Consider the following 9,656-nt stretch of genomic DNA (forward strand, 5'->3'; position numbering starts at 1 on the left):
TTGGGGCTCATCCTCCTCTGAGTGAACCTCTACAGCCCACAGATGAAGACAGGCTACGTACGACTAAAAGACAGCTATGCCTAAAACCCAAAGCTTCTGAAGCTTTTCTAAGGCTCGAAGAGGACATTCAGTTGAGTGATACTATGGAGATTGCTGACAGGGTCTTGGTTGGAAGAGTTAGGGGGATGAACTACAGTGTAGCTAGGCTGAAGTAGTGGACATCAGAGGTTTGGGGACAGAATCTGGTTGATCCTCCTTTCGTCTAGACCTTTTTTAGGGGATGGTTTTCCCTCCATTTCACAAGGGTCGAACACACGAATTGGGTCCTCTCTACGGTATGGCACATAGAATAGGTTCTGGTGCTCCTGCGCAGATGGACGCCCCTATTTGACCTAGAATGTGAGAAGCTAAATGTTGGTCCCCTATGGGTCTGTCTCCCAATGCTACCTTTATAATTTTGGTCTGAAGATGTTTTTAGGAGACTTGGGAATGTCTTGTGCTCATACCTGGATCATGACAAAACCTACCTTACGACAGGTACGATGGCCTATGCAAGGGTATTAGTACATTTGGATACCAGTGATGGCTTGCAGGAATACATCACAATTCAGTGGAGAAATTTTACTCGGAGACAAACATTGGATTATGAAAGGGTACCTTTTAGGTGCAGACGTTGTCACAAGGTCGGGCATCTGTTTAAGGACTACCCACTCAATAATAAGGCAAGATCAGGGAAAGATGCAAGGGAAATCACATCTAAGTCAGCACATGAACACGAGGAACAACCTCCCATCAGAGACCCAGGGATACAAGTGGATCCAGTGGATGCAGGAAAGACACCCTCTAGAGAGGTCCCGAAGAAACACGGCAAACCACCTCTTCAGCCACCCTCTCCTCCACTCACAAGGGCCAGAGCGGTTGTCGGGGCATAATCATCAGGTAAGAGTTCACCCTTCTCTTACCCCTCTCATACATCTTCTCTTGCTTATGGCTTAGCATTTCCTCCATTTGGCATCGAACATGGGATTACTGGAGTATCTATTCCCCCCCACCCTTATCCTGCCCCCCTCGCCCCCATCCAGCCACGTTCTCCATCACCCCCTCTTCTATCTCGGAGTCCCTTCCACTGTATTCCCCTGTTCCTGAAGGTGGGCCTCCCTTCTTGAGATACCAGACCAGGTCTAAGGCCAAAAAATAGCAAGACGACCACATTGGTCTTGACCTGGTACTCTCCCCTACTCCCCCTAAACCCCCTCGAGGATGCCCTCTTCCCTCTCCAAAGCATATAGTATGGCCGGAGACGAAATCACTTCTAAGAGGCAATCTACCATCCTAAGGGCTCTTAGAGCACAGGGCCCATTACCTGAGCCCCCCTCATGAAGATTGTATCATTCAATTGCAGAGGGCTAGCTAGGCCCGATAAAAAACCAGCTCTTAGAAGACTGCTATCTACCTCTCCTATTGATGTTATTTTCCTCCAAGAAACCCTTAGCTTTGTTGAAGCTATCTCTCTATTATTGCAATTGATGCTCCCAAACTGGTCCTTGTTATGGAACCAACTCACAAGAAGATAGAAAAGATAGTTGAACGCCTTAGAATTTAAACTCTTCGAGGGGGCAACCTCCTTTACATTACACAAATGAACAATTCTTGGATGATACAAATGACAAGACCTCCTTTCTATATATAGGGGTCTAAGGGGTCATAATATAATTAGAGCCGACATAACAATAATAATGTAAGGGCACAATAATAACAATAGTGGGCTTTTATGGGGCACAATAATAACAATATGGGGACTACATGGGTACAACAATATAATAAGGGGGTTGTACTAATAATAATAAAGGGTTACACTTGTAGTATATGGGTCTAACATGCCCATCTCCTTCAAAAAGTGTTGTCCTCAATGATTGAGTAGTTCTTGATGCTTCTGTATAAATTCTTGTCCTTCCATGTGAAATATTCAACAGGTAAGTTCTTCCACTTGATGATATGCTTTGAAATTGATCGATTTCGTAGTTGTAGACTTCTCGGTTTTGTAAATGATTTAGGTTCCAACATGATTTTTCCTTCCTTGTCAAGTTCTGGCAATATTGTTGGAACTGGGATATTCGACAACTTTTGAATGAGTTCATTTGTATTCAAACAATATTGCTAGAACTTGAAGAGGAAGGAAAAATCATATTGGAACCTGGAGCATCATAGAAACAAGAACTGACAGCTACGAAATCGATCAATTTCGGAGTATCTCATCAAGTGGAAGAACTTACCCGTTGAAGATTCCAATTGGGAGGACAAGAATTTTATACAGAAACATCAACAACTACTCAAGTGTTGAGGACAAAACTTTTTGAAGGAGAGGGGCATGTTAGGTTCCTATACTACTAGTGTAACCCCTTAATGTTATTAGTACAACCCCCTTATTAAATTGTTGTACCCATGTAGTCCCCATATTGTTACTATTGTGCCCCATAGAAGCCCACTATTGTTATTATTATGCCCTTATATTATTATTGTTATGTCGGCTCTTATTATATTATGACCCCTTAGACTCCTATATATAGAAAGGAGGTCTTGTCATTTGTATCATGGAAGAATTGTTCATTTGTGTAATGTAAAGGAGGTTGCCCCCTCGAAGAGGCTGAATTCTAAGGCATTGATTTATCTTTTCTATCTTTTTGTGAGCTAGTTTCATAACAGTCCTTTATTGGCCTTGATGCAAGTGGTCATTCGGGAGGCATTGCCCTAGGGTTCAACTTGTGCACTATCAATCTCTGCAATTGCTGGAGGGGGGCAGGTTATCTTGGGGTAGACTTGTTCTCAGCTGATCTAGGGATGGAGATACGGGCTATTAATGTCTATGGGTCGTGCCAACACAGGCCTGAATTTCGGGACCGCCTACTTAACTCTGACCTCTGTCAAAAGGATTTTCTAATCATTGGAGGGGATTTAAAATTCTCCATAGGACATGTGGAATCATGGGGACGGAGAGCACAAATTAATCCCCTTTCAATCTATTTTGAGAATGTACTCAGAGCCCACAATATGATAGAGATCCCCATCAGAAAGGTGCAACCCACATGGAAAAAAATAGAATAGGGGAAGACAGTCTAGCTTATAGAATCGATATATTTCTTATTAAGGAAGGCCTTCTCAATCAGAGCCTAATTCACAGGCAATGGGTGGGATCAAGGGGCATCTCTGATCACCTGCCTATTTATATGGAAATCAGCGGGGGGCAGGGGAAACCTAAGGGTAACTTCAAGTTCTGTGCCACATGGCTAAAGGACCCTTCCTAAGTTTGTATGGTCACATATTTCTAGAAGCTGCACCCCCTTACTGCAGTAGGTCATATAGTGGAAGGGTTTGCTCAAAACCTTAATAAGCTGAAGAGACTCTCCAAAATTTGGGCTCACAACAAGAGGAGGCGGGATGATCAAGCCCTAAGAGACGCTGAAATAGAAATTGCGGACTTTGAGAATAACTTGGGAGGGGTGTACAGCTCCACTGAACACAAGGATAGAATCTCATCTCTATATGCCACTAGAGGGGAAATATTAAAGGATCGTGAAGAATCATGGAGGTTGAGAAGTAGAGTGATCTGGATGCTTGAGGGAGATGATAACACTAAGTTTTATCATAAATTTTCAAATGGGAGGAAGGTAATCAACGCCATATGGCAGCTTCTGAATGAACAGGGACACCCTGTAAACACCTTCCCCTAGCTAGCAGCATTGGCATCCTCTCACTTCAAGCAAATATACAGAGCACCCCCCATAGTGAACCTTGCCGAAATAATACAAGTGGCACAACCATTCCCAAGATTTGAGATCAGGAGGAAGGTAGGGAACTAACTAAGGAAGTCTCCTTAGGAGATCTGGAAGCCACCCTCAAATGGTTCAAGAAAGATAAGAGTCCTGGGCCGGACGGTTGGACGGTGGAATTCTACATAGAATTTTTTGAGATTCTAGGCTCAGACCTCCTCAAGGTAGTGGAAGACTCCAGAGTTAACAACAATATGTATGAATCCTTTAATGCTACTTTCATTGCTCTCATCCTCAAGACTGACAATCCAAACTCCTTTGGCATTTACAAACCAATCTCTCTTTGTAACTGCATCTATAAGATCATGGCTAAAATCATTTCCAACTGCTTAAGGCCCATTCTATCCACCCACATCTCATAGGAGCAATTTGCCTTTCTTCAAGACTGACAAATCCACGAAGCGGTGGGAACAACCCAAGAAGTTATGCACTCATTGCATTAAAAGAATATCAAAGGTATGATCCTCAAGGTCGACCTCTCTAAGGAATTTGACAGAGTTTGTTGGTTGTATATTAGAATGCTTTTAACCCACCTTGGGTTCCCATTTGTCTTCATTAAATGGATTATGGGTTGTATCACTAACACTCCATTCAGTGTTTTGGTTAATCGCGCGACCACTCCTTTCTTTCATTCTGAAAGAGGTCTTCGATAGGGTTGTCCACTCTCACCACTTCTATTCCTCATAATAGTGGAGGGGCTCAATAGACTCATCAAAGTAGAGGCCATAAGGGGCAGAATGCAGGGTATAAAATTCATAGAGTATTGCATCTTAACACACTTGTTATTCATGGATGATGTCTTAATTTTCCTTAATGGAGGCATAGGGGACTTGACCATCATAAAGAACATTTTATCCCTATTTCAAGTGGCTACAGGCATGATGGTCAATTGCAATAAATCCACCTTGACAACAGCTAGATGCACCCAACATGAGATCCACTTTTCCCTACAAAGATTGCAGTTCACTCTGCTGATACTTGAGGATGGGTTAAGATACCTTGGATATAAGCTGAAGCCTTGGGATACAAAATAACAGACTGGACATGGGTTATAGCGAAGATGGAGAAAAGACTCAATATCTGGTACTACAAATATCTATCCAGGGTAGGTAGACTTATCCTCATCAAGACTGTTTAGAGGCTACACCGGTCTATTGGATGTCCTTGGCATGGATCCCCAAAGGTATACTCTCAAGGATACAGGCACTTTGTTGCAGATTCCTTTGGATGGGAAAACATATAGGAAGAATTTATGCTTGGGTCAAATGGGATGCACTCAACCTTCCAAAGAAATGGGGTGGATGGGGCATCAAGAAATTGGAATACTTTTCCTCGGCCCTGGCAGCAAAACTTGGATGCAAACTTATATCGTCTAATAGCTTATGGACCAAGGTGGTGGTCTCCAAATACATTTCCCCTCTCAATGTGATGGATTGGTTAAGGTAACCACACAGATACTCCTCTGGGATGTCGATTATATGGAAGGTTGTTCTTAAATCCTTGGACATCATCAGAGCTGGCATCACATGGAAAATCCAATCTGGTTTGGCTATTAGGATAGGACAGGACCCTGGATCGGTTGTGGGGATGGCCACAGACTACCTATTGAGATCAGAAATCATCTCAATACAATGAATATCACTCATATCAATCACATAGGAGATTCTAAGCACTCCACCCTTTTCCAACAAGCTTGGAAATCGGCCCACAACTTAAATATTACTCAGCAGTGGGCATAGATCTAGAAGTACTACATTGGAGCTCTCACTGCTGCCCACATCCGATTAGGGGATGGAGAAGACAAGATCATCTAGGCACTATCGAAATTTGGGTCTTACACTGTTATAGACATTTTTGTGCCTTACAGCATAGAGCATGAAATGTCAATAATCTGAGGGATCCAAAGTCCCTAAACATGTTGTTCCTACCCCTAGAGGAACAAGGTCAGCAAACCACAGCACTTCAGATCAGTTCTCCACTAAAAAACACTCAAAAACAGGTCAATTTTGGATCAAAGCAGCTGCTCCACTAAGCATCTGCGCTGAATGTCAAAAGCTCTATGGTGTACCTGCGTTGCATAGCAAGTGAAACAAAGGCTACCTGCGCTGGGCGTACTTTGACATGTGGAGGAATCTTTTCTCAATGTGCCAGTGCCCAGGAAGCTTCCAAAATGACACTTGGATCAGAAGATTCGCCTAATGATGAGTAAAGAGGTTCTAAAAACTCCCAAGTGAAGGTAGAAACTCCGAGTGAAGGACTGAAGAACAACTGGAGTTGAAGAGGACAACAAGTCACACATCAAGCTGACTTATCTTCACTCCAAAACTCTATATAAGGATCTCATCCCATGGGATCTAAGAGGAGGGAATTTAGTGCAAAGAATTGTTGTTGGTTTACAGTTGAGAGTATTGGGTGATTGCTTCAGGGAGGTGAAGAGGAGATTTCTTTCCGTCGGGAAGGTGATGCTGGATTCGACCTCTTACGGTTGTATCACCGCCTGAACCTTACTTCCTTATATTAATAAAGCATTTGAGGTTCTTCTATTCGCATGTGTTTCAATGGTGTATTGTCTTACTTGCGTATTTGATTTATGCTAATCCTTGAATCAATTATGAATGCATGCTTCTTGTAGTTTCCTTTTCTTGTCTTGTTTGCAGGATCTCGTGTAGCTGGGCCCGTGAGAAGACTTGGAGCTGGGAGCAAGCGGCAAATAGAGGAGATTGGATCGACCATTTGCGCAAGACATCGGTAAGTGGATCTCTTCCTTTCATCTCTTGCATGTCATAAAGAAGTAACTTTAGATAGCTTTGCTTCAGCTGTTGCTAAGGAACTATCACCCTTAGAGTGGGATAGGGTCATTCCGTGTTGGATACTTTTCCCCACAACAGACTGGCGACTCCGCTGGGGATCGTGTCTTGTTGGTAGCTTGTGTATTCTTGCTATTTATCTCTTGAACAAAGGGAGTACCGAATCGAACTGCATTCGAATCCTTCGAATGCAAAGTAGAGGGCAGCTACTCTAGCCCAGTGCTGGGCATGTTCATGATTTAAAGAGCTGATCCAAAAGGACTCTTTTAAGCTCTTTGTGATAGTGTTCATCTTCCTTAATCATCCTCTAGAGTATACTTGACTGATAGCTTCTGATTTGGCCAAAAACCATTGATTTTTGAGCAAACTGTGACCCGGAATCTGAGAGAGACGAGAGTTGTCTCTTCAGGGCAGCTGCAACAAAGGCTACCTGTGCTGCAACGTAGGTCCTGAAGGGGCTACCTGCGCTGCATGTCAGATTGACAGTGCAGTACCTGCGCTGATCCAGTTTTTCCTTGTGCAACTGGGGTTTCCCACTGTCTGTTGCCCAGTTTTCAATATTGTTTTTGCTGCCTGTTGTCAACCTGTATACCCAGCTGAAACTATCTTTCTTTGCCTTCATTCCGCCTCAGTTGTATGAAGAAACCATGATTGTTCTTATTGTATTTCTTGCTTTCATTCACAGTTTCCCGTAGCGAAAGTGAACTTGTCTTGCTATGACCTCTTGGATCTAGACCTGTGATAAAGTGTCGTTGTGATTCTAAGAGCTGGTTTATTGCTGTTCATAGCTGCTTGAGCATTTGCTTTCGTTATATGGTTCGAATTTCAGTATTTCTTGTGTTGAAACGAGTGAATCTTAAGGTGTTCTTTTGATTATTGGACAAATACTTGTTTGCTTTCGCTTGAAATAGAATTCGAAATCGTACAACAGCTTTCTTTTTGTAATACATCAACATTAAGGAAGAAGAAAAGAAATACTTGCATTGTGCATGTGAATTTTGACAGTTTGCATGTCGATTTAGGAAAGTGCATCAGTGTGTGCTCTATGATCTGTTTGAAAAGATGATGTCTTTCTTTTCCCTCAGTAGTTAAGATTTTCATAAGTTGAAAGAATTGAAAAAGCTTGCTTATCATTCTTAGACTGCATTTAGGAGTTGTATCATACATCACATGGTGATCCATAAAGGAAAACTGCTAAGCAAGATCAACCTAAAAAGAACTGAATTTATCTAACAATGCTTTGAAACATAACGAAACACAGTAGAGGTCTAGGTAGAGACGTGAACCGGCGTCGTTAAACATAGTGACTGTCGATCTCTACGAAGGTGGGTGATTCCTCCTGAGGGACGATAGCACTAATACGGACTTGTGCCCCCGCGTACCGTCGCGTATATTGGGGGACCCCTATAGGAACAAAGCCTTTATCCATAGGAAGCCGTGTCGGCCGCCCTACTGATCGCGATGCAGTGAACACAGCATTCACGAAGATCGACCACTCGTACCGTAAAACGTATTCTGTGGTTTCGCGAAAGGTTTGGCACACCCTCTGCCTAGAACTCCAGAGTAGTTTCTTTTGGCCTTTTTCAAACTCTATAACTGAAAAAGTCCATCCGAGCATTTGTCACTTCGGGCTCGTTAATACATCGAAGGAGACTAGAGTCATCTTTAGCTTTTTCTCGACTCTTAAAACATGAAAAAGCAAGTTGTGTCTTAAAAAAGCGTCTAAAATTAATTCAATTCAAAAACACATTTACCCTGTGCATTGTTGGTTGATCAAGTAATCCGCAACCATGGAAGAAAGTCAATCGATGAACCGTCGTTCGCGGAGGCGTACGAGTCAACCGTCTTTGTCCCCGGAATCGAAAACAACTCGGGCAAAGCGATCTCGTTCAACTGGTTCCAAATCTCCTGTCAAAGTTAGAACAAGTGTTCCGACGACATCTGAGGTTCCGGTTACTCCAAACATTTCTGGAAACCCTGCCCCTATTGAAGAAGTTCAACAACCCCAGAAGGACAGTAACACTGATCCTAGTCTGAGAGCAAATACTTGTGTTACTGAATCAGTTCCATCAGTGATCGGTTCAGAGAGTCTTGCTCCTCAAACAACTGTCGTTGTCGAAACAACCCCTTCTTCGGCCCACCAGAAATATTCTACGGACCTGACGGTCTTCCTCTTCCACCCGGTCTGATCGCAATAGAAGAAATTGTAGAAGATCTGCAAGCAACTACTCCAACACATTTTGGAGCAGGGATCACTCTACTTCCTACTGCATCAGAAGCTAGCCTATCACCCAGAGAAGTTCCTGAAGAATCACTAGGCAATCTACTGGATAGACTCAAAATGTCTGAACAACCGTCAACATCTAGGACTGTGCCAAATGACAGCTGAGCAGAAAACCTGCAGTCATTCCGACAATGTTCGCCCGGCATACCATGTCCCTAACTCTCAACAGCTGAGGGGGTCCCTTCGGGGGCATGACGACAGTATGGTCTGTTCCTGTTTGTTCTCCCGGGATAATACCCGGTAACTCCTATGTTGGGACTCAACAAATTGATCCTTTCGGAATTCAGTTTGGGCAATCCGGTCTCGAGGTGTAATAAATCCTTCGGTTGGTCGGACCACCACCGTATGGGGGCAATATGCTTTTTCATTACCCCTCCGGGAGGTTACCCATACGGGTTTCACAACCATATTCAGGTTATACTGGAATAACTACAAGTGGTTGGATACCTATGCTACCCCAGCAACCAAGAGTTGTGTATTCTATGCAACAACAGCTGTGTGACGAACATCCCGATGACACCAGCAATTGTGACTGTGTCGCAAGTTCAAACAAACCTGTTGCATGTCAACCTCATTTTCTCAGGGATGCAAGCAACCTTTGACCTGCAACCCAACCACAATCGCCGACTAGCGGGGCGACACAAGCGCAAACGGGTACCTTACCCCTCATGGCCCAGTGGTAAGCATCGCAACAACCAATGGTATCACAACCATGGTGGTGCAGTATCAACAACCGCC

This window comes from Pinus tabuliformis, chromosome 4_2, assembly GCF_031772625.1.
Source record: "Pinus tabuliformis cultivar Carrire ecotype Pingquan chromosome 4_2, CPIR1, whole genome shotgun sequence".
NCBI lineage: Eukaryota > Viridiplantae > Streptophyta > Pinopsida > Pinales > Pinaceae > Pinus > Pinus tabuliformis.